This window comes from Amborella trichopoda, chromosome 12, assembly GCF_054954075.1.
Source record: "Amborella trichopoda isolate Santa Cruz 75 chromosome 12, AtrichopodaSantaCruz75HAP2 v2.0, whole genome shotgun sequence".
In the NCBI taxonomy this organism is placed as follows: domain Eukaryota; kingdom Viridiplantae; phylum Streptophyta; class Magnoliopsida; order Amborellales; family Amborellaceae; genus Amborella; species Amborella trichopoda.
In genome coordinates, this window is record NC_142347.1 from 4,861,302 (window position 1) to 4,883,350 (window position 22,049).

Sequence of the window (22,049 nt, forward strand, 5' to 3'; positions counted from 1 at the left end):
GCTGATTTTGATATATTATGTTGTTATAAGATTGCTTAGAATGTCATTGGTTTGCAGAAGTAGATCAAGCTCTATTTGTTCTTATTTTGAGTTGCTGAATGTGAGTGATTTGTCCATATGCTACTGAATATGCAGTAATGTTTAACACACTATTGTTTATCTGATTTTGATATCATTATGATGTTATTGGCTTGCTTAGAGTGTCATTGGTTTGTGGAAGTAGATCAAGCATCATTTGATCTCATTTTGAGTCAAATCTTGGTGCTCATTGTGTGTAATAATTGGACATATGCTGATGAATATGCATCAGTGTTTAACACACTATTTTTTATCTGATTTTGATATCATTATGATGTTATTGACTTGTTTAGAATTTTATTGGTTTGCAGAAGTAGATCAAGCACCATTTGATCTCATTTTGAGTCAAATCTTGGTGTTGAATGTGTGTGATAATTGGCCACATGCTCCTGAATATGCAATAGTGCTTAGCACATTATTTTTTATCTAATTGTGATATCATTATGATGCTATTGGCTTGCTTAAAATGTCATTGGTTTGAAATAGTAGATCAAGCATCATTTGATATCATTTTGAATCAAATCATAGTGCTAAATGCGTGTGATAATTGGTCATATGTTGCTGAATATGTAGCAATGTTTAACAAATTGGTTTTTATCTGATTTTGATATCATTATGATGTCATTGGCTTGCTTAGAATATTGTTGGTTTGCAGAAATAGATAGAGCATAATTTGATCTCATTTTGAATAAAATCTTGGTGCTAAATGCGTGTGATAATTGGTCATATGCCATTGAATATGCAGAAGTGCTTAACACACTATTTTGTTATCTGATTTTGATGTCATTGGCTAGCTTAGACTGTCATTGGTTTGCAGAAGTAGCTCAAACATCATTTGATCTCATTTTTTGAGCCAAATATTGGTGCTAAATGCGTGTGATAATTAGTCATATGCTGTTGAATATGCAGCAGTATTTAACACATTGTTTTTATTTGATTTTGATATCATTATGATGTTATTGGCTTGTTTAGAATGTCATTGGTTTGCAGAAGTAGAGCAAGCATCATTTGATCTTATTTTGAGTCAAATCTTGGTGCTAAATGCATGTGGTAATTGGTCATATGTTGCTGAATATGCTGCAGTGTTTAACACACTATTTGTTATCTGATTTTGATATCATTTTGATATCAGTATGATGTCATTGGCTTACTTAGAATGCCATTGGTTTGCATAAGTGGATCAAACATCATTTGATCTCATTATTTGAGTTAAATCCTAAATGCATGAGATAATTGGTCATATGCTGCTGAATATGTAGCAGTGTTTAACACACCTATTTTTTGTCTGATTTTGATATCATTATCTGCTCCACTAATGTGAAACAATAGCTATAGAAATAAGAAATGGGATTAGAACTGTTTGCCTTTCCCATACATTGATATAAATCTGTAGACACCCTATTTTTAAAATTGACAAAATTCCATGATTTTCCTAATATTAGAAAAACCTAGGACCACACTATTTTAAAAGGCCCCTAAACCATAGACCACCATAATCCATGGTCCCAATCCTATGATCCACACCTAGCAAATCTCATAGTTTTTAGTAGTTAGTCATCTACACCTAGTAAATCCCATAGTTTTTAGAAGTTATCCATTCCACACCCATGGTTTTAGTAGTTATCCATTCTACACCTAAAAATCTCATAGTTCTTAATAGTTATCTAATCTACATCCCTATTAGGTCTATAAGAAAAGGAAACTAGCGTGCTAAGGGGGAGAGAAAGGGAAGAGATGGGAGAGAGAGGTGGGATATGGGAGGCTAGAAAATCTAGAGAGAGAAAGAAACTAGAAAAAAGAAATCTTAGAGAGAGAGAGCTCGGAGAAAAAGAAAGAGAGGAAGAGAGAGAAAGATAGAGAGCCCAGAGAGAGAAAAAGCCGGTTAGCAAACCTAAGACCTAAGAAAACCCTAGCTCTAAGCCACCCTTAGATCAAGAAATCCAACCAAGCCAAGGCTTGGTCAAAACTTGAAGAGAGACAAAAGAGGACACACGGCATAAACTCAGCCGGTCTTGATATGGGCAAGGTTTTAAAGCCTCGGGTTTGCAGAGCCAACTGGCCTGGCTAGGTATTTTTCTCATTCTTTTTTTCTTTTATTTTTTTAGTTATTTTGTTACATCTAGGATTTTATGTTTATTTTATTCTTTCCTGCTTTTTGGATCGATGCTGACTCTGCCATTGATCTGAGAGCAGATCTACTCATTTCTGAGTAGATCTAGCCTCAAATCAAAATTTGATTTTCCCCACTCTCTATCACTTTTTTAAAATTAGTTTGTAGTACAAATCTGATGGATCTTTCTATAAAGACTATCTGATTTGCACTGTAAACAAAATAGTTAACATGGTACTATGAACGGTTATCATTGTAGATACATTGTAACAAATTTATATATGAATGGTCAATTGTCCTTATGCCTTGTGCATAAGTGGTGCTATCACTCCATAAGATTTAATATTTCTTAATTGTCCATATGCCTTGTTTTTGTTACCTTTTTCCGTTAGTATTTCTTTTCATTATTTATTTATTTATTATTATATTTGTTTGTACGTAGAAAAAAAAGAAAAAAAGAAAGAGGATTACTCATTGAATTTTGTGATAAGAGCATGTTTATGTTTATGTGTCTGTTTCTTTTCTACTTCTAAAAAGTTGTTTTGGGTTCGTGATTATCTCTATTAAAAGAGGCTACTCAACTCCTATTTTCTTCTCTCTCCACCTACTCCAACTTGTTAAGGGCTTGGATCTGTTCCAAATAATTTTCTTGTGTTTCGGGGGACTGCGTGTCTTTGTTTATGGCTGGAAATTTTCAGATTTCAATGTTTTCTATTTTATTTTCATCTCCTTGAACTTTTGTGAGTTTTAGACCGAGAGAAAGAGAGAGAAGGGCATAAATATTTTCTTTTGGGATTCTGACTTTAGTTTCCTTGTTTGTTTTAGTTTGTTGTTGTCTTCTTTTATTTCCTCGTAAGGTTTCCTTGTTGTTTATTCATTTTCTTTTATCTTACTAAAAGAAGCAGAGTTTTTGATTAAGAGGTAGAGCTTTCTTTTTGGAGATATTCCATAGTTAACGCTTTGGTTTAATTGTTAACCGTTGGTATTCACGTTCAAAAACATTCTTTGGTCTCTTCTGCTTTAATCTTTTTTTGATATTCATGGAATAATTTTTCTTCTTTGGTATTCATGGCATAGTTCTTCATATCAATAATAGGTGACTTTAAAGCTTCTTTGGTTTAAAAAAAAAAAAATCAATTTCGCTATAAAAGTTTTTTTTTGTATGTCATTTCATTTTCACAGAAAAATAAATAAATAAAGAATCTTCTCATAAAAAATAAAATTCAACTTTGGCCTCTCCCTCTTTCCAAAACAAGAAAATTTTTTGTCAAAAAAAGAATAATTCTATTTTTCATTTATTTTCTTGTAATTCGATAGTTGCCACTACTTTCTATTTTCATTAAAAAATAAATAAATAAAATTCAGGGTCACCTGCACTCTCTATCTAATTGTGCCCTGATCGAGTCACCCTTGACTTGGGGCACGCTCAACTAGGCACGGGTTGTGTCTGGTTCCACTTTTATTAATTGTATACCTTCTTGGGCGTTGCTTACCCGCACATCTGACTATGCATTTGGTCGGTCAAAAACCTGACCTGAAGCACACCTCACTTGGCACATTTTGTGCCAAGTGCTCACTCCTTTTTTTTTCTTGCAATGTGTGTTTTCCTGTTTGCTATTTTTCTTTTCACTTGCAAGATTCTTTACACACTCTTGCACACAACGGACTGGGGAAGCTCGGGAAACCAACAAATTTTTTGAAAACTCCAAAAATTCTGCACTAACGGTCGTGAGGGAAAGATAGCATTGAGAGCCGAGGAGGTTGAGATTTATGTAACTTTAACTGTGAGCGCCCCTCCATAATCCCTAGCCTCAAAGCAACTCCACACATAGTAGGACTTGGTTGATTTCCATAACAAGAGGCCAGGACCTATGTGGGGACCTACTCAGCCTAACCGCATTTCAATAGTAAGGAACCCACTCAGACCGAGCTTACTTATAGTTTAAGGCAAAGTTTTCGAGTGCATTGTTTGCATATCTCGATTGATTAGTCCTAGATCTTAGTCCGGATCCTCTTTTAGTCCGAGCTGAAACTTTTTGTATCTAAGTCCAGTCTTGTAGCCAGCCTAGCCCAGGTCCGAACCAAAGCCCCCTTTTGGTAACACAACCTTGATCCCGTCCGGGTCCACACCCAGTTTGATTTTCAAAACCTTCTGAGTCTAACTCCAAACTTGTGCCTTGCCTAGCCCAAGTCCGAACCAGGTTTACACCTAGGTCCAAACCTAGGCCCCCTTTTGGTCAAAGCCAAGGCTCGTGCTTAACCTAACCTTCATCCAATTCGGGTCAACAACCGGTCTGTTAACCAACCCTCTAAGTTCAAACTCAAGCTTGTGGCTAGCCTAGTTCAGGTCCGAACCAGGTTCACGCCTAGGTTCAAGCCTAGGTGCCTCCTCGGTCCTAGCCAAGACTCGTACCCATCTAGTTCAGATCTCAGTCTAGGTCCCAGCCTAGGTCTAAGTATAGAGATTTCTCTAGAACTAGACTAGGTTCATCTTAACTTAAGGTTCAAATTGAAACCAATCGAGTATAGCAAGATCCATCAAGTCTGGTCTTTTCTTAGGTCTAGATTCAGAGTTGTTCCTAGACTTAGACTGGGCTCACCTCTATTTGGGATTCAAACATAAGTCCATCAAGCCTAATCTAAGTCCATGCCCAAGCTAGGTCCAACCTTTCTAGTCTAGCACAAGTTTAGGAGTTATGACCCAGGATCAAAGCAAAGCAAGGTCCAACCCTATGGTTTCAACCCAGTCTAGATCTAGAGAACCTAGTGAGTCCGAGAGGCATCGTCATAGTGCTCCCTCGCAAATCCAAAGCACTCGTGCTAGTGAATCGAGTCTCAACCCATATGGAACCATATCTAGCCGTCCAAGGGCCCTCAGGGCAATCATTTGGAAGCCACGAGCCAACAGGTTAATAGTGCCGTAATACCCTGAACAGTCAAGGGGTTAGGCCAGGGGCAATCCTCCATGACATGGGGGTTAGCCTCAAATCTAGTTGGCACACCAAGAGTAAGATCCCGGTCTAGATGTATGAGTCAGTCAATCCCAGCGGGGTCAACCCTAATGTTCAATTAGCAGCCCAGCATTCTAGTCTTAGTAATCAGCCAGTTATATTCTAGTCTTAGTAATCAGCCAGTTATATTCTAGTCTTAGTAATCAGCCAGTTAGGGGGCAAGTGGGTTCACACACAGCTAGAGAAAGTCTACCCAAGCAACCCAGCACCAGTAAAAGTCAAAATTTTGACTTAACTCGGTATCAAGACAATCATAAGGTGCATGTATTCTTTAAAGACCTGTTGAACCGAGGGTACACCATCTAATGTAGTCAATCCAAGCAGGTTAGGTAAGAAGCTCATGCTATAAACCATGCCAACTACTTGGCTCAAACCATGATAACCTTAGAGGTGCTAACTTGCCAATTCAATCGAGTTATGACCTCCCTGCACTCTTTTCAGTCCAGTGTTGGGGCAAGAGAATATCATAACCCTAGGGTTACATCATCCAGTCAAGGTCAAGGACAAGCGAACTTCACTGTCAAAGGTCAGGGGTCTAGTCATCATAGCAGCTTGAGTCGTCCATCCTAATCAAGTGGTTATTCTAACCTGCAGGCCTTCTTGCGGCCAAGTAGTGCAAACTCCGAGTAATGGGTCTGTTCTTAACCAATTCAATTCGAGTGAATCTGTAGGCCGACAACTGGCACACTAAGTTCAACATAGTCCTTAGGCTCAATCCTTGGGGCAACCCGCTACATAAGAAAGCCAGTCTATATCAGCCACATACCACAAATCCAGGTTCAACAGACCATGCAGCCGAGTAAGGTCACGGTTATAACGACGTCTCAATTCACCTACATGAAATGCCTCCAAGACTCTTTAGAGAAATGAGAATATGAGACTTCTCAGCTCCTAAAACCTATGTACAAGAAACTCTAGGACACCTAGAAGATCTACCAGTAACGTTTGTGATGCCACAATTCATAAACAAATTTTTTGGGAAAGAGGATCCTGAGGCACACATCAACACCTACTTATTAATGGTCCATATGTTGCGAGACTTACCCAACCAACTTAAGGTCATGTTTTCGCATGACTTATCAGAGGTTCCTTTGATGTGGCACCAAAGATTCATGAAGGATATCCCTCAAGCAACACCTGACGAAATATTCAGGCGGGGCCAAGACCCATTACCCTTCGTGAGCTAACATCCACCAAATAAAAGTCGAACGAGTCTCCCTTTGAATTTATAACAAGATTAAGAGAGACCACTACACGAGTCGTCGAAACCCCACTCCCTAAATCTGTAAAGGTAAGAATGACATTAGAGAACATGACTTTAGAATATGTAATGTTCTTCAGCAATGGGGCGGTTCCTTACTCATTTGACCTTATACTTGAGAAAGTAGCGCATTATGAACGGGCTAAGGAGGATGAGGCTATAGTCTTTGATAACTCGACTGGCGAAAGACCCTCTCAAGAAGGAGAGGTGAACATAATCAAGAAAAGCAACCCTTCTACAAACCATTCAACAGAAAGGACTAAAACTTACTTTACCACATGGAGAATGCAGACTTCCACACCAAGGGAATTCACTCCCATTAATGAGCTTAGGTCTATAAGAAAAGAAAACTAGCGTGTTTAAGGGGAGAGAAAGGGAAGAGTTGGAAGAGAGAGGTGGAACGTTGGAGGCTAGGAAATCTAGAGAGAAAGAGCCCAAGAAATAAAAAAGCTTAGAGAGAGAGAGAGCTTAGAGAAAACGAAAGAGAGGAAGAGAGAGAGAAAGATAGAGAGACAAAAAGCCGGTTAGCAAATCTTAGACCTAGGAAAACCCTAGCTTTAGGCCACCCTTAGATCAAGAAATCCAACCAAGCCAAGGCTTGGTCAAAACTTGAAGAGAGACAAAAAAGGACGTACGGCATAAACTCAGCCAGTTCTGATACGGGCGAGGCCTTGAAGCCTCGGGTTTGCCGGGCTAACTGGCCTGGCCAAGCATTTTTCTTATGCTTTTTCCTTTATTTTTTAGTTATTTTGTTAGATCTAGGATCTTATATTTATTTTATTCTTTCGTGCTTTTTGGATCGATGCTGGCTATGCCATTGATCTGAGAGCGGATCTACTCATTTCTGAGTAGATCTAGCCTCAAATCAGAATTTGATTTTCCTTACTCTCTATCACTTTTTTAAAATCATTTTGTTGTACGGATCTGAGGGATCTTCCTATCAAGATCTCTCTTGTTTGCATTGTAAACAAAATCGTTAACATGGTACTATAAACGGTTATCATTGTAGATATATTGTAACAAATTTATATATGAATGGTCAATTGTCCATATGCCTTGTGCATAGGTGGTGTTATCACTCCATACGATTTAGTAAATATATAAATGCACTATTTGTCTCCGAAGGAATGGATAACCAATCGTCAACGGCTAGTAAAAATACTGTCATGGGGAGCAAATCACAAAAAGGCGAAACCAGACAATTTGCGTAGTAGAACAGTGCAGAGGAGAATCAATTTATTGATATCTTGTTGAAAGAGGTCAAGAAAGGTAGGGGCCTAAAAAAAGGTGCATGACTCCGAATGATACAATTCATGAAAGGGGCAATTGGAAATTCCTATGACTTAGAACGATTGAAGAATAAATACAAGAAATTTAGGACCAAGTTCATGGAAGTAAAACTTTATCACAATCTTGTTTTGGGTTTGATTATGGGAGAAATATGGAGACTGCTGAACCAGTCCTATGGGCTCAATATACAGTGGTGAGTTGAAAACCCTTTCATTGTCTATTTCTATGTGGTTATGCAAGTTTCAGTGCAATGGTCCCACAAATTGAATACATGCATATGTTTTATTTACAGGAGAATAGTTTTGTAAAAAGATACAATGGCAAGACTTTACCTTTATACTTCAAGGTCTTAGAGACCATATTTGGCACTGGGGTCACGGATGGAAGGGATGCATTAGGGGGAGGTGGCGTCACTTTGAATAGGCATGACCACCAAGTCACTCAAGGCCCTTCCCATGATACTAATGAAGAAGGTGCCGACACGGTAGCAGTTCATACCCCTAGCACATCTGTGCCGGTGGTGGACTTGGGGCGTGATGAGGAGTTCAAGTCTTCCTCATCTGACGACATTATCCTCTCGGGAAAAGAAGCAGCGCTCTCAGCTTCCAACAAGAGCTCAACGAAGAAAATGCAACCGACAACAGATAGCATGGCCAACATACTGCCCATGATGCATGTACCTTGAAGGAATGGGCAGCCGCTACCACTAACAGGAGGAAGCATGATCCTGCAGCTGATGTTGCTACTCAGGCAAGGAAGGGCAGGGAGCAACGCACAAGGATTGTTGAAGACTTACGAAAGGACGGAGAAATATGTGTTGATGTATTCATAAAGGCATCTCGGATATTTTAAGTATCCTCAAGTATAGAGTTCTTTTTGTACCGTGGAGAACCTATAGGGCCGAGTGGCTTGTTGGAGGATGCGGTGTAGAGTATACAACAGTTGTAGTTTTCTCAAAAAAAACAAAAAAAATTGAACCTGACAACTCACCTACCTGTTTCGAGTTTTAAAAGACATCCAAGGGGTTTCACAAATATTTAGGATATGGATATTCTTATGGGAAAATTGCAGATACCCCTACTTTGGACTTTCTAGACAACTTCCCTCCAAACCAATTTTATTTTGTAACTTTTACTTCAAAATATTTTTTTTTTACAAATACCCTCCAATTAAAAAGTCATTTATTTAGACCAAAATACCCTTATCCGTACAAGCTCGTGTCACATTCCCAACATGAGGTGCAGTCAGTTCAATACTTCCAACTGTCGGTCTGGCACTTCCAACTGCCAGTCCAGCATTGTATTCTTTGCTGGTATAGTGTGCATGTGGTTAGGCACAAGGTGCCTTCGATTTGACAAATATTCAATGGGTCCGATTGTGATTTTAACTCGGTCTGGCACAAGGTGATATCTGTCCAGCACTCTTTTACATCAGTCCAACATATTTTTCATGCGGTCCGGTAGCTGTGCATTGGGGTACGGCAGTGGTTTTATTGTAACGGTCCGACAATTTTTTACTGCGGCCCGACACTTAAGCTTTGGTCATTACGCATCCTACGGGGATGTGACGCGAGTTTGTACGGATAAGGGTATTTTCATCCAAATAAATATGAGTTTTGACTGTGGGGTATTTGTCAGAAAAGTATGTTTTGGGGTAAAAGTTGCGATAAAAAAGTTGGTTGGAGAGAGGTTGTTTAAAAAGTCTAAATTGAAGGTACCTACAATTTTTCTTATTCTTATTAACCATTAATCTTTTGGATAAAATTCAATATATAGAAACTCGGATTGGTCAAAAGACAATGGATCTTTAAAAACATTGAAATAAAAATACAAAAATAATGATGAGATACATCGAAATAATAATACAAAAAAAGAGATTGTATGATGTGACTTATACTTTTCATATGTGACTTATACTTTTCATATCGCAAAAGTCACGAGTCTTGTAGCGTGAATTTGGATCGCTAGATTGTGTTATTTGTCGACAGAAAATTTAAGGACTATTTTCTCGGATTTTGAGCACGAGTCAATAGTGCACCCTCAAATTTGAGGACTACTTCCTCGGATTTTGAGCACGAGTCAATAGTGCACCCTCAGTTGCATGATTTCGTATGCGAGTGTTACAGGCGATTATAACCGTTTTGTACCAAAAAGTAAACAGTTTTATTATATGCCTTTTTGAGACAAACATAATTGCATTATCATTTTAAGAAGTTTTTGAACCATTGAATATAGTCCTTTTGATATCGCTTGAGCTTATCATTATAATCTATGACGTAGAGGCCGAATCTCAAAGTAAATCTGGCCGCCCATTCCCAATTGTCCAAGAGAGACCACACAAAATATCCCTTTCTAATGCATCCATCCTCGTAAAATTGGAATTGCCAAAGTTTGGAAGCTTATGGAATTTCAAAGTATTTTGTACCAAATTTGGAAAACATTTTTCATGTTCTACGCAAAAATTAAAGTGTGGATTCTATAGAGCCGAAACTCTAAACAATGAAAGTAAAGTGCACCTTTAAATAGTATCGATAAATGTGTTTTCAAAACTGGAAATCTTTGTGATAGCTTTAAAACATGTTTTTATCTTTAATTATAAAATTTTAAGCTTAAAAAATAATATAGATTGAGCATATCTATGAAAACTTGAAAATTGACGGTAAAAAAATGCATTGCAAGATACACTAATTCTAAAACATGAAATCATTTTTTTTTCTCATGTCTCTACATCTTGAGGTCAAGATGATCAATTTGAGAATATTTGAGCATCAAAACAACCTCTTCTAGTGAAATTTTTGAGATCTACCCTAATTTGATTCTTTAGAGCATCGCAATTATATGAACTTTTTCCAAAATTAAGAGGACAAGGTTTCTATGAGTCAACGGAGTCACCTTTTTTAATGAGTCCTCCCTCTAAAATCCATTTTAGATAGAGATTTTAGATTCAAAATTTTGAGGAATGTATAATCTCAACAATGACAAGTAGTAACTTAAAAAAAAGAAAATTAAAAACACAAAAAATAATTTTTTTAACATAATTTTAACACTATTAATTTCAAACTTTTTGGAGCTACCATTTTCCAGCATCCGTCTCCATGATGGATGTTACATGGCTAAGGGGAGGCTACTGTAGAAGTGCGTCCCCTGACGCACAATCTACCTTTCCAAATTAGGAAGGGGGTCAACAAAAGCCATGGATTATGAGATTTAAATTTGAGGGGGAGGGGGGGGGGGGGGGGGGGGGGGGATATTAGATTTAAATGATAACAATTTAAAAGTTTTAGATTACAGAAAGTAGTGGGTGGACCTTACAGCCTTGTAAATGGTCTAATATTGTAAAATACAATTTAAAAGTTTAAATGATTGCCATATTTTCTTCGCATTACGCAACTCATGTAACACAATGTCCTCATGGGTTGTACAAATAGAAAATTCGACAAAGTACACATTGGTTACTCATAACGAGCATAATTTTGAAATTTATATATGCCAAAATTTTAGCCCTAGGAGTGGTAATGGGTCGGGCTAGATTTGAACCCGAATAGTATTTGGGTCTAGGTTTTGGACCCGGACCCGAAAAATTTGGACTTATACCCGAACCGGAGGTCAGGTCTACCCACCGGGTCTCGAGTCTGGTCGGGTCCATTGCCACCCTTATTTAGCCCTGATTCTCCCAAAATTAAAAGGGAAAAAGTACAAAATTTTACAATTCAAATTGAAAAATAATGGAATTTCACAAGTCAATAAAGCAACGTACCTCATGGAAGCCAGCAAATTTGTGAGGTAGTCATTATGGTATTTGATCCTCTTCTCATCCTTCAACGTGTCCTTGATGGGAATTAGGGAATTGTCTGGATCATCTATCCTTATAAACACACAAGGTAAAAAAATAATAAATATTTTAAAGGGATTGTATACAATGAAATTATTTACCTTTGGTGCAAGGAGGATACAATTACTTATAACCATCCGTTGTAAATCTGAAAGCCTAGGTGTGTCACAAAGTTTGAAAAAAATTATTTTGAATTTTGAGCTTAGTCAATGCAATACATGTAATCACCCAATTTCACATTTTACTGGTCAACATTAATTGTGATCACCTTGTACTAAAGATAAGTGTATACTTTTCGCATTTTAAGACACCAGTGCTCATGGCCTACTTGTTAATTTGAATGGAGCTATGCAATTGGAACACATATATCTAATATTTTGAGCATGTGCCGATACGTCATGAATGCCAAAAACTCGTGTTTGACACTTTAATAAACATATAAACTATATATTTCAAATGTTTATTTAAGTTTTATGGCGAAAGCCTTTAATGTATCTTAGAATTCTACCTCCTACTCCAGTTAAATGATGTACATACGTCTTCCATCTGATAATCAACTTTAAAGTTGCCATTTTTTACCTCCATTGACCCCAATGGACATTTGGTACATCGCGGACGCAGATTAACAATTGTGTCCCCTAAGACATCAAGTACATCCCCTTTTCTAATATCACTGTTAGCTCCATTATCAACATCACCATCATCATTATCATCGAATGAATGAGTAGAAGTAGCAATAATAATATGAAGGTCTTGGTCCAAGGGAGCAAATGTACATTTTGTTCCCTTGGGAGCAGAATTTACATATGCTTCCTAGGGTCAATGACCTTAGGCTCTTGTATACAATGAGACCATTTATCTTTTGGTATAGGGAGGTCACACTTACTTATATCCATATGATGGGAAATCTGATAGCTTGAGTGTGTGACAAAGTTTGAAAAAATTCTTTTGAACTTTAAACATGGTCAATGAAACAAAAGCAATCAACCAATTTCACATCCAATTGTCAAGATTAACTATAACCACCTTATATCAAAGGTAAATGATTTCATTATATACTTTCCTTTAAATAACCATATTAGTGTTATAAAATTAAAAGAAACAGTTTTTAAGTGCTAATCATTTTGATCAGACCGTTTAGACAATTTGTTTGCAGTCCTCAATGTGAAGCTTTTCATGCAGTTCTAAGGTGCGTATTGTATATTCTTTTTCTTTTTTCTTTTTTTTTTCTTAGGTTGGCAGCCAAATTAGGCAGCTCATATCACCAAATTTGGGGGTTCAAAAAAACACCGAAATTTGGGGGTTCAAAAAAACACCGATCCAATCTGGAACCGAGCGATTAAGATCGGGTATCGGCTGGACTGTTCAAGATCCAGCTATAAAACGGAATCCGGCCGTGTCGAGGGCATTGTTATCATTTTCAATAAAAATGGGAACAATGGGAATTTTTATCATTTTCAATAAAAATGGGAACAATCACATCGCCACATGTGTCGTGATTCGGATCGGGTATCGGCTGGACTGTTCCAGATCCAGCTATAAAACGGAATCTGGCCGGGTCGAGGGCATTTTTATCATTTTCAATAAAAATGGGAACAATAGGCATTTTTATCATTTTCAATAAAAATGGATACAATCACATGGCGACATATGTCTTCATCAACCATGAGGCCCTAGCGCCACGTATCCTTGGGCACACTGCCTCATGCTTCATCATGCTTTTCAAGCATGCAATGTGTGTAGTACTGAGGAAGGTTTTATTCACGTCAAACTTCTTTCATTTTTTTGATGTGGGATTTGAGCATGGTACTTATTGTGATTCAAAGGCAATACAATAAGGCTTTCAGGCTTTTATTCATGTGAATAATACAACAGGTAGGCATGTGGTGTAGTTGGTTATCACGTCTTTCTTACACATTGAAGGTACTTGGTCTGAGCCTGGGCAGCACCATCTTCTTATTTTGCTTGTCAAAAAAAATAAATGCATTTGAGCTGCGATTATTGTAAGCTTATATTAGATATGTAAAAGTAATATAATATGGAAAAAGTTTATATAAGGATGCAATTTGAGCTGCAATTATTGTAAGCTCAAATTAGATATGTAAAGGTAATACAATAGAAAAAGTTTATATAAGGGGCCGTTTGGATACTTGGAAATATATTTCGTAATACATTACCTGCAAATAAATTGTTACTGTTTGGGTAATATTTAGATGCTACCTGGGAAATACATTGTTATTGTTTGGCTATGTCTGAAAGAAATATAGGAAATGCATTACCAACATTTTACTAGCATGTGCCTATAAACTATCATTTCTTTCCTTTTTGTCACAAAATTTCACTAAAATGCATAATTATCATTTCCTTCTCTTTTGTCACAAAATTCCACTAAAATACTGAATTAAAATCATCATCACACCATTCCAAAAAGATTTCTAATAATAACATTATCACCATTCTAAAAAGATTTTCTAAGAATAACTTGTACCATTTTACAATCATGACACTATTTCCTACTTATTTTAAGTGCCTTTGGCACTTATATGCAATCACATGTTTTCTAACAAGACATTGGTTTCAACATGATAAATCATTGGAACAATATGATTGGAATAACATAATTTTATTATGATAAGCCTTATTTTTATTTATTTTTTATAGAAGTCTTTCAAATGTCTCTTAATGTAATTTCAAATAAAAAATAAATTTATGATACTAAATTCCAAATATGTAGAATACGAGCTAAAAAATGGGAAGAAGTTTGATTAGTAAACTAGAAGGGAGGGATCACATTATGTTGTGTGAAACTTTTATTATGATTTGTGTGGTGTAATTTATTATTGATTACTGATTTGTATTTTTATTTTTTTTGTTTTTATATGAGAGCTGATGCCTTTAGATAAGGGGACAAGCTTAAAAAGGGAGGGATCACCAAGATATTATAAAGAGAGGGCTTAGAAGATTTTTTTAATCAAGAATAGAATAGGCCAAAATGCACGCCAAAGATTTCCCAAAATTACTCGTCGTAATAGATTTTCACCTATCACCGTGCATAATGGATTTTTTGATTTTTGGGGTCTAATTTTTGGGGAAATTTAGCGTAATATCTTTTCATTTCCTTACGATTAAGTGTACCCAAACCGTGGAAATGTCATATTTCCTTGTAATCTATTGTCATGTAATGATTTTCAGGTACCCAAACCGTCCCTAACGATGCAACTTTATAATGCAAAACTACAGATGCACCTCAAAAATCCATCGGAAAAGGTAGTTTTAATGTTGAAAAACCCTTTGATTGATCATCTCGACATTGAGATGTATGACCATGAAAAATAAATAGATTTTAAGTCGTAGAAATAGTGCATTTTACGATATATTATTTACACTGTCCATTTTCAAGATTTTCATATGTTTATAAATCTACTTGATTTCAATCATTTTTGAAATTTTAAGTTTTATAATTAGATATAAAAATAGATTTTGAGATAATCCTAAGAGCATTTTACATCAAAATTATATACCATGATAAAATCTGAAGGTCCACCTTACCTCTACAGCTACGAATGCAGCTGTATGCCAACTGCACCCATACAATATAGGCTTGGAGCATATTAGCTCTTTTTCTCTCTCTCATCTAAGAATGCCTACTGTTAGAATTTTTTTTACCCAAAAATAAATAGTCTAATTATAATGAATGCCTATTGTTAGATTTTTTTTTACCTTGGAATAAATGTTCTAATTATATTTTTTATTTTTATAATATGATGATCTTTAACATAAATTTAGGAATATTAATTTAAAGATAGGGTTCCTACAATGAGGCCATTGAAATCTCTCTCTCTCTCATAACAATCTCTTCCACTAAATTTATTCTAAAAACCTTTATATTAGATTTTTGAAAAAATAAAGTGTTATTTTGAAAATTGGTACGTATTCTAATAATTTTTACATTGATATCCAAATCTTATATTTTATTTATTAATTTTGCATTATAAATTATGTAATGTACTATTTTTTCTTACAGTTGTCAATAATATATTTTAAATTAGATGATACTATAAGATATTTTGGATTTGTTATTATTGTATAGTAAAATAATTATAAAATGTAAACCAACAATTTCAATTTCAATATATAATATTATAGTTTGTTAGGTTGTAATAAGTTTGGATTAGAGTTAGTTAGGTTGTATTAAGTTTGGATTATAGTTAGTTAGGTTGTAATAGTTTGGGGTTTTTCTAGTGGATTAGTGTTTCCGCCAATTCAAGATTTTAGTGGCCATTTTTTTATCGATTTAATCCATTCTTTATTGTAGTCCATGTATGATTATATACTGCATCCATGATAATTCTATGATTTTGTTTTTTTTGTGATTTAATGGTTAATATAAGTTCATACAGGGAAAAAATATCTCATTAGTCACATATTAATGAAAACAAATGAAAGTTAATAATGTAGTACCTTAATTTCTTATTGGATTCCTAAAAAACAACATTTATAATGATTTTGAATATTTTTTTTGGATTTTTTTATTGTTGAATCCGATCGATTCGGTCGATTCCCGATCCAAACCGTTGATTCACCAATCTGGATGGGCTTTTGGGATGCCCAATCTAGAGTACCAATCTGTTTTTTAAACCACTGCTTTAAAGTACCAGCTAGGGTTTTGATTTCACTCCTAGAGCAAATGCACATTTTGCTCCTCAACCATGGAAGCATATAATATTTTTACAATACCAATTGTTTTATGTATTAATAATATTCATTGAAGTAACGAGGTTTGAGCTGGAATCATTCCTTGTCTCTAATGGGTTGACCATTTCTAAAAGCTGTAAATGCATCAAAGGAAATAGTGAGTAACAGATACACATAGAAGCCAAAAATAAGAAGTTCGAAAGATTTAAAGGGAAAACAACAATAGTAATGCCAAAAGATGAGCAGCACTGCTTATAATATAGGGTTATTGGAAACTTGGGAACAAAAAATTGAAATTGATAAAGCCATCAAATTTGATGAGACTTTGGTGTGGCTGAGGTTGCTTGTGACAACACCTAAAATTCAGGGGTAAAAGCACTGGAAATCCATCATGTTCACCTCTAGATCATAAAACATCACCTTCGAAAGCATTGGAAACTCTACAAATGAATCATTTCCACTTCTATGATCATGGATCTGGTAAAAATGAATTTCAAGCTTTAAAAAATAGTTTATATTGTACCATTTCATCTGGACCATCCATTTCAAGTCTTTATACATACACACTAAATTTGCACAATTTTTGGAGTTTTAATTTCCATAGTTAGGGCATAAATGGATCTACAAGTCACCAAAAGGTGTTTTGGATCCTCAATCCATCTTCAAGATGGTTATTTCAGGTGTTGCCTCATACAACCACATCCTCGTGAAAAACGCTCTGATCAAATTTCACTTAATTTTGCAAAAACTAAGGCAAATTTTTTAGAAAAACAAAATCAAAATTTCCAAAATAAATCCAAATTAAAATTTCCAAAATCAGGCTAAATTAATCCAATTTATTGAATTTTAAAGAAGCAATTGAAATCCAAATAGATGAGAATCCCCCAGAGTCTAATAGGGAATCATTGAGAAGGACACCAATAATGTTAGAGGTGTTTTTATGGGCATAATAAGTTGCGTAGTGATTGATGCCCACAAAGTCTATGGAACCCTTAATCAGAGCAGATTGGGGTTTGCTGAATTGTGGCAAACGGCTTCCAACCTGGGTTTTCATTGAGCTCAGATAGTCCCCAAAAAACAAAGGGTCCATGAACTTGCAATTTGTTCATCGAAATTTGTTGTCACTATAGTGATGTCACTCTAGTGAAAATCAGCACAACATAGCACGTACACGTACACGCACACGCACACACACATGCACATGCACGTATAGATCTAGAGATTAAACGTAAAACTGTGGAGATATGGAAGTGGCATGCTGTTTTTGTAGCCCGGCCTCTAACTCGGGCTTAGGACCCTGGCAAGCCCGAGTCCTGACATGGTCTTTTAAAGGTTTGAGCCAGTGTTTAGAAAATCGCTTAACCAATATTAGCCTATCCAAACCAAATCAGGTGCCAAGCGATTTGGGGCCAAAATACCCTGGAATCGCCCAAGTCTCTAGGTTTCAAATAAGTTCTTAATTTTACTTATCAAAACTTTCTCGGTCAAACTCGGACTCTCTTGAGTCGGATTAAGGAGCTCACTTAATTTAAACATTTTTATCACTTGTTTAAAAATTTTCATGATCTCTTTTTTTTTTTGGTACACAATACTTTCATCACACCCCCCTCTCTCTCTCTCATATGTAAATAAGCACGTGTGTGCACAAACTCACCAACGTACCACATGCTTATGAGATTTTGAAATGAAGATAGCTTAATCAATCACTTGTATTTCTATGTTTCTTTATCTCTTTATTTGTTATTACACTTTTAGAGTTATTTTATTTATTTAAACTAAAGAAATAGTTAAAAAATAAATTACCAGTCAATATTTCTCAAAAATTTAAATTATGTTCTAAATTATTATTTAATTAATGAGACTCTATAATATGAGACTATTTATTTTTATACAAGGAGGTCCCAATCGCGCTATGAAATCCAATAGATGAAAGTGAATTGCAACATCCGAAAAATCTTATTTTAGACTTTCTGCCCAAACATTGACACATCTTCAACCATCTGATATCAAATCTAACGGCCAATGACAATTGTGACCTCCTTGTATGGAAAGTAAATGGTCTCATTGTATACATTTTCAAGAGAATTTAAGAGAAAAATACAACTGTCAAATGGGCAGGTTAATTACCATCCGAATTGGAAATCTTGACCTCTTTGAGTTGCGGCGATGTCCTCTAAGGAATTAGACATGGGTTCATACCACATCACATCAAATGAGATTCCAATGGACCCTTGTTGCTTTGCCTGGCTTACTGCATGGGGATAATAGAAAGGGGAAATTTGTCAAAATATGTTGGAGAGGAATTGCTTTACAATTTACCACTGTTTTTTATTTAGTTTAAAAAAAAAATTTGTAAGATACATGATTATGAGTTGGAATAAAAAATTAAAGAGAAAATTTCTCCATACACCTTATTTTAAAAAACCATTTATCAAGAGACCCAAGCTTTCAAAATCTTTTTGACAACATATGACTTCAAATTATTGTATCTTCTAATCTTTTGAACTCAAATAAGCCCCTTTTGACCAAACACACCTCTTTCTATTTGTGTCCTTTTTATCTAAACGTCTCTCCCTTTTATCTAAACATCTCTTTTTCTCTCTCTCTCTTAAACTCACGGCAAGAGAGAGGTTTAAGAGAGAGACATTATAGAAAGAAGAGATGTTTAGATTAAAGTGGAAGAGGATGTGAAGGTAAGGAAATATTCTATCTATAGAAATATTCTATCTATAGCATTCAAAAAATAGAGAAAATTGAAAAAATAGTTAAAAGTCGGAACTCTGTTGGGCAAATATCCTTCTTCACGGGATTTTTTTTATCTGAAATTTTGGGATCCACTTTGTAAGCACCGAATTATTACTTTAAAAAACTAAAAGAAAAAATATTCGAGTTCCTAGATCTATCCTAGGAAAAGAAAAGTTGGACGGTCTGTGTGCAACTCTAAGTTGTGACTTTTTTCGTATTGATGTGAATGTTGTTGCTTTGCCTTTTTTCTGGTTGAGCGCTTGGTTAGGTAAACCACGTCCCAATTTCAGGCTCTCATGGATACAGTAGATTTGATCAGAGAAAACAGTAAATTTTATTCCCTCGGACATATAAAATAGAGCTGAGAATTCACCCATTTTGGATATGAAACACAATTTACGACCTTACCCGGATCCTGGTATAAATCCAAGAGTTGGATCTGATAGGTTGAATCCGGATCCAAAATTTAGATCCAAAGAGTAATTCAGATCGAATTCATGTATAGGCAGATCCGATCCAGATCCGATCCAATTAATTTACATATAGATACATTTCCCTATGTTATATAGTATTATTTTATATTACATTATATATAAAAGAATATATAAAAATATATTTTTGGATCCGATTGGATCTAAATCTGGATCCCATGTATACTGTTTGGATTCGGATTCGGATCAGAATATTTTCGATCTAGATCAAGTCTGGTTCGGGATCCCATGTATATTTTTCATATCCAAATCCAGATCCTAATGGGAAAAATTAGTCGTGAATCTTTTTATTTTCACAATCATAATGACCAAGGTCGAAATGATGGTGTTGTGGAGTTTCAGATCCAAATGCAAATCAAAACTCTCCAAAAAATGTAGTTCTGGCATCAGATAAGCCTCAAATCCATCATCTCGACCTTGATCATTATGGTTGTAAAAAAAAAAGATTCATAACTTAAAAATAGTGTATATTGTAACACATTATCTAGACCATCCATTAAAAATAAATGTTCAGGGATCCACAAGATCTATACCATTAAATTTGTTAAGTTTTTCATACTCGGTGATCAAAATTGATTTTAGAGCCATAATAGAGATTTCCGATGCCCAAAGTGCTTTCCAAAAGAGCATTTGAGGGGAGGATTTACTTTGTTTTCAAAAAAAACCTAAACCTTTTAGAAACTGCATCTTCTAAATTTTGATAAGAAAATTATTTCAGCACCATTTTTCAACAATCAATAAACTGCCGTTAAAAGAGAAACAAGTAAATAAGAAAAACCGAGTGTATGCAGTCCCCTTCCTATAAAGTGGTCACAAACACCAAAACCCATCTAATGTAAGCCAAAGGATATTATATTTCATTTCATGGGAGTATAATGTTTATTTATTTTCTCAGGTAAAATTAATTTTAGAACTCCAAATTATGGGGATGTAGCATCTTCAACCCATAGATTAATTTCAATAAATAAATAAATAAAAATCCTTAATTGCACCCTCTATGTGCTTGAAATAAATAATATCTCGAAATTGAACAGAGACTATCCATTTTTAAGATGGTGAGATTTAAAGGTTAAAAAATCAAATTTCAAAATTTTTTTTTTGGAAAATAATCATATAGTAATTCTTAGATGGTTATCAAAATTTTAGATTGAAACTACCTCTGACTAAATCTTTTGACCAATTGGAGGATTGAATGCGTCATTTCTATCCACAAGGCTTTTCTTTATCAATGGCGAACTACGAACCACCCGATTTTACGCTAGGTGACTAGGTCCCAACCGCCCGAATCACATCAGGCGACTCTTGTATTCTTCTTAGCAAACTATCTTATTGTATAATTTCACCAAAAAGGTGAAATATTTACCTCGTATATTCTTCTACTTATGTCAACAACTGTAGCATGTGAGAGACGAACATTATGCCCAACAATGGAGGGTTCTGTGGCCGAATTTCCGGATCTACAAAAGAGGTGAAGGAGAACAGAGCATCTTCCTTGAGCTTGTAGACCTACATCATAGCCCTAAATGGCAAAGGTGTGTGGTTCATTGAAAGTGATCCAGTGCTTCACCCTATCGCCGAAAAATCGGAAGCATGTTTCGGCATAATTTGCGAAATCTGCTCTGTTTGAGAAGGAAAATAACAAACAACAATCACCCACCAAACATGTTCCACAAGCACTTTGAAGGGCAGGTTATTTCAACAAGCAGCAGCAGCAACAATGAATATATTTTTATGGAAAATCTATTATGCTGAAAGTTTGGCATCAAACAGTATGCTTCAACTCCTCAACCACTTGTTGCCAACAACAGATGGCCGAGATGTGCCATTCTTCAGCTCAATGTCGGTAGGAATAGGATGGTTCATGAGCTGGTATCATACTGTTTGAAACCCAAATGGAGTTGTAGCATAGAAACACTGAAATCTTTTCACATATTATTGTTATCATTTGTTGTTGAAATTGAAAGATTAAAAAAATGGAATATATTATATGATTGTTGAGTTGAGCCATCCAATGTATTTGTCTTCGAGGGTGACATAGGGTTCAATGCCTGCAAAATTTCTTTATTAGGTAGAGATGATTGCAATGTTGAAATTAAGAGGGAGAGAGAGTTTCTTTTTACTTAAAAACCATTTACTACTGTTAGATATGATTGCAATGTTCAAATTAAGAGAGAGGGAGAGAGAGATTATTTCTACTAATCTTAAAGACCAAAGAGATTTTCAATACAAGATATGTAGGGATGGAAATGGACCCGGACCCGACCCGGATCTAAGTATGGGTCCAATAATTGGACCCTGTGGGTTGGTTCCGGGTCCAAATATCCGATCCGAATACTATTTGGGTTCGGGTCTAGGTCCATGTGGACGCGACCCAACCCCGATTCAAATAGTGTTATTATATAAATAATTTTTGAAAAATGGTTTGATGGGGCTGCAGTCCGATCAAATTAAGTAAAGCCGCACCTCATAACTTATCAAAAATTGCTAATCAAGTGTTGAGAAACTTTAAATCGATCATCTTAGCTTGAACATTGTGA